This window comes from Pseudopipra pipra, unplaced genomic scaffold (genome assembly GCF_036250125.1).
Source record: "Pseudopipra pipra isolate bDixPip1 unplaced genomic scaffold, bDixPip1.hap1 HAP1_SCAFFOLD_111, whole genome shotgun sequence".
Classification (NCBI taxonomy): Eukaryota; Metazoa; Chordata; class Aves; order Passeriformes; family Pipridae; genus Pseudopipra; species Pseudopipra pipra.
The window spans coordinates 23,468-28,434 of NW_026990590.1; the positions used below are offsets into that span (position 1 = coordinate 23,468).

General features: G+C 50.8%; 1 long non-coding RNA gene across 1 annotated transcript; it reads right to left on the reverse strand.

Annotated features, from left to right (window-relative positions):
* Positions 1–3,442: 3,442 nt before the first annotated feature.
* On the reverse strand, positions 3,443–4,742 carry LOC135407961 (uncharacterized). The gene is made up of 3 exons (XR_010427114.1): positions 4,030–4,742; positions 3,873–3,925; positions 3,443–3,764 (listed from the first exon to the last, which is right to left on the reverse strand). It is a non-coding gene; the product is annotated as an uncharacterized LOC135407961 (long non-coding RNA).
* Between the last annotated feature and the right edge of the window lie 225 nt (positions 4,743–4,967).

The window sequence follows — 4,967 nt, forward strand, 5'->3', positions numbered from 1 at the left end:
GGACACAAAACATGGATGAGACAAAGGACGTGACACAGACCGGAACTGCTCTGCCCGGCACACCTGAATCCCATGATAAAAAGCAAGCCCTTCCTTTGATGCGTCCAAATAACCTGTTCCAGGATACCCACTGCACTGGACTAATTGCAAAAATCCCTCCAAGCGAGGCACAGATTTGCACCCACTCCCAACCCCTCTCTGGGTCTTTGCCCTGCACTTACCTTTCCAAGAGCAGGGGATGCCAATCCAGCTTTGATGCAGAGGAGGGGCACCTGGCCTGGCTCAGAGGTTCCTGCCATCGTCAGACTACTCGGAGCCAACTGTGAGAAAGAAAACCATAAGCAATACGTGAGTTGTGTGGCATGGGGCTCAAACCCCACTGATCCCCCTACTCACCAGCACCCAGGCCCTGACCGGAGTCGGACACTGTGGATGTCACGTTCCAGGATACCTGAGTAAGTGAGACACAAACTTAGAGGGCATCTCTAAAGCTGCAGTGGATCCCTGCTCCTCCTGCTGCCTCCCCAACTCACCTACAAGGCTCCCCTCTCTTCAGCTCCTCCCAAGACTGCCCCTGCAAATGAAATGGGCAAATGCTCAAACACTCAGCTCTCAAACATTTAGGGATTGCTCACAACGAAAGCAAAAAACCTCTAAATCCTAGACACTTGTTCCTACTCTACCTAGCTGGGACTCCATACACCCAAGCAGGGCATCGCAAGACCATCCTGCTCACAGACTGGACAGCCATCGGCTCCACTGTCTAAGGGAACTGACATGGTGATGTCAGACTCTGAGCCATATTCCATCTACCCACTGATCCACGCAGCAGGGCAGAGCAGGTCCAGGCTGACCCCAAGTGACACACCCCACACCTGTGACCACACACACCACGTGACACAATTAAGAGACGAAGGACACAAAACATAGACGAGACAAAGGACGTGACACAGACCAGAACTGCTCTGCCTGGCACACGTGAATCCAATGATAAAAAGTAAGCCCCTCATTTGATGCATCCAAATAACCTGTTCCAGGATACCCCCTGCACTGGAATAATTGCAAAAATCCCTCCAGGCAAGGCACAGACTTGCACCAACTCCCAACCCCTCTCTGGGGCTTTGCCCTGCACTTATCTTGCCGAGAGCAGGGGATGCCAATCCATCTTGGATGCACAGGACGGGCACCTGGGCTGGCTCAGAGGTTCCTGCCATCATCAGACTACTCGGAGTCAACTGCGAGAAAGAAAACCAGACACCAGATCTGAGTACTGTGGCACGTGGCCCCAACCGCCAGGATCCCTCTACTCAGTCTCACCGAGGCAGGTCCTCGTGTCACTGGCTCTGACCAGACTTGGACAATGTGCTGTCATCTCCTGGGATACATAAGCGAGAGAGAGACAAAATAAGAAGGCATCTCTAAAGCTGCAGTGGATCCCTGCTCCTCCTGCTGCCTCCCCGACTCACCTCCAATGCTCATCTTCTCCCAAAGGTTAGCTGGATGGCACCTGCAACCAAAAAAGTTGAATCCTTCATTGCTGATCCTTTCAATACTCAGAGATTACCTACAAGGACAGCTCGAGGGGACCAAACCGTGTCCGTCACCTCACTGTGAGTTGGTTTCAGCCCTGTGAGGCTTCGTACGTCTCCTGCAAAAAAACCCAGAGGAGGCAAGTGTGAGTGCTTAGATACTGCCCAAGAGTTTGCTGCTCCCATGGCAGCTTCTGTCTGACTGCCCTTGACTGTGACCTCTTACAGGCAGGGTCCCTGTCGCGTTGGACTGCACATTAGAAGTCGGTGCATTGCCTGGAAAACAAAAAAACAAGTATGTACACAGATTCACCACAAGTACACCACCTGCAAAAGAGCAACTAGTTTTGTCCTGCAGTCACTGCTCACCTTGCTCACCAGGCTCACTTTCCCTCTGGTGCCTGTCGTCTGCTGGGCTGAGGGCTCTGCATCTTAAAAAAAAAATAAAAAAAACAAAACTAAACCACCAAACCATCCAAATGATCAAGTAAACCTAGGCCCAAAAGTCATGTCTAGGCTCTGACCTCACATGACAACCCACCTTCTGACTGTGCTCCTCCAGCCTCTTCTGCTCATCTCTGCTTTACATCCAGTCCCTCTGACACTGCAAAGAAATGAGTAACCAAAGTCAGCCATATACAGAGGGGGACTTTAACTGCTGTTAAATTTCTAACTTGCTGTTCTAATTTCTCCTTAGACAAGCCCTCTGGGGTCCAAAGACAACCTGCACAAACAAACACTGACCTCACTTTAAGGCCCTGCCCTCAGTGCCTGAGCCTATCACAGGGTAACTGGGAAGTCTCCTTTCTACTCCACCTTCCCCCAAGTCTACACTGCAGGGCAGAGCAGTTCCAGGCCCAACACAAACTCCAAGGACACATTTCCAGACAAGTGCTGTGGTGCAACCAGGAGAGAGAACTCTGAGAAAGGAACGACGCCAAAATGGATGTGCTGCCGCACGAGAAGACAGAGGATACGGCGAGACTGAACGGAGGAGGCTCTGAGGAGCCTGAAAACACACTCTAACAGAATGGCCTGGGGCAAGAACTGCCTACAAAATTGCTAAGATGGATGGGAGACAAGGCTATGTTCAGAATCTTCTTAGATTCTCACAAGTCCCAGGGGGGATGACAAGGGATGACTGCACGGCACAGCCACCGATACAACCCTTAAGGAGGCTGTAAAAGACACCTGACCTGACACTTCTCAGATGCGATTCTGACGCACATCCAAGCTAGTGAGCCAAAGAACGGATGGTATGGGCACTGGGCTGGGCAGTGCAGAGGTTCAAGACCCTAGGAATGATGCCTCAGATAAGAACTTTGAGGACAGAAAGCAAAGATGTGGTGACTGTGAATAGTAAGACACGAAACACAGACTGGACAAAGGACATGACACAGACCTGAACGGCTCTGCCCTGCACATCCTACTCCATGATGAAAAGTAAACTGCTCCTCCTATGTGTGTCAAGGGCCTGTTAGGGCAGACCCTTTCTCCTGTGCTCATCTGAAAATCCCTCCCTCCTAAACATAAAACTGGACCCAGCTCTCATCCCCTCTCCAGGTGGGAGTCCTCCACTTATCTTTCCCACAGCTGGGGATGTGAATCCATCTTCAATGTGAAGGAAGGACGCCCGGCTGGCTCAGAGGGTCCTGTGATCCCTGACTCGGTTGCTGTGAGAAAGAAAACAGAAACTGACACAAGAGTTGGGCAGCACGTGGGAGATAACCCTGCAATTGGCTACTCACCCTCCCCTGAGCTGAGAGGTTCTCGGGCCACTGGTTCCGACCCCAGTCGGAGGCTGCTGCCGTCACCGTGTGCCGTACCTGGGGGAGTGAGAAAAAAAGTTATGGGGTGTTTCTGAAAGTAAGGGAGACCCCAGCACCTCCTCCCTACCTCCAACTCAACCTCAATGCTCCTCCTTTGCCAAAGGCAGGCTGGATGGCACCTGCAGCTGGAAAAGGTCCAGCCTGAATTGATGACCCTCGTAGTACTAGGAGATTACTCACAAGGACAGATGAAGACCATCAAACCTAACTGGCAGGTGGCTCTGGCCCTCTCAGGCTGCACACATTCTCTGCAAAGTAAAAAAGCCAAAGGCAAATGTACAGACTGAGGTACTGCCTGAAAGGATGGCTTTCCTGGGGTAGCTCCTACCTACCTCTCCTCCACAGTGACCTCTTACCAGCACGGGCCCTGAAGCACTGGACTGTCTGTTAGAAGGTGGCAGAACCCCTGGAAAACACAAGAAACAAAGCAGGTGCACAGATTCACCACAACACCTGTAAAAGATCATCCAGTCCTGTCCTGGAGTCAATGTTCACCTTGCTCACAGGTACTCACCTGGATCACCTCCCCTCCGGTGCCTAGAGCCTCCTGGGCCCAGGGCTCTGCAGCTGAAAACAAAGAAAAAACAAACCCAAACAACAAAATCCTTAACACACAAGTAAACGTGGAGCTAAAAGCCACATCTTTGTGCTGATGTCAGGTGATGACCCACCTTCTTGCTCTGCTCCTCTGGCCTCTGTTCTGTTCAACTCTGCTTTACACCCTGCCCCTCTGACATGGTAAAGAAACCCTAACCAAAGTCACCCAGATAGATGGGGAGAGCTCAAAGAGTCTCCCTTCTCTTTAGGCAAACCACCCAGGGTCACTGCCTGCAGCCAAAGACTGCAGCTGTAATCGCACAGAATATCTGGGTGAATGAGAGGAAAACTTAAGTGGCACATCTGAAAAGTCAGTGGGTGCCTTCACAGGCATTTAGGGGGCTCCTGGACACTGCTTTCCACCCATACTACTTTCAAAAAACCCCTAGCAATTCCTAAGCTGGCACCCCAGCCCTCCCTCCATCTCTGGGCTGTAACCCCCCACTGACTACTTGCAAACGTGGGTGTCTGTAGCATCTTCAACACAGAGCAGCTTCACCTGAGGACTGGATAACACTGGTGAAAAAATGCCAAACTGCAGTTGAAATGATCAGGAAATCCCAAAAGATGCAAGGCTCCTAAGGAAAAGAGAAACAGATAACCAATTATAAAAGCAGCTTACCAACACCAAGTTATTAAATTTAAAAACCCTGCATGTGAGTGTAATCCTCTTCATTGCCATATACAGCTCTGCTTCTTTGGATACCAAAGCTGATGCTTTAATAAAGCAGGAATAGCTTGAGAAGTCCCATTAAATGAAAGAAAGGGAGAGCTCTTATCCCATTGAAGCCTGCCTGCTGAATGACTTCCCTGCCCAAAGGCTGGGGTTAATATACCCCTGGCCGTGCCCACCTCCCTTCCCTTGAGGCCCCGGGAGAAAGGGAGCAGCCCAATCCAAGACAGTATAAAGGCGCTGGGAGCAGCAGCACCTGGTTTGCATCTCTGACTTAAAATCAGGATAAGTAAAGAGCCTGACAGAGAAAAGGACTCCTAACGTGAGCAGGTATTATAG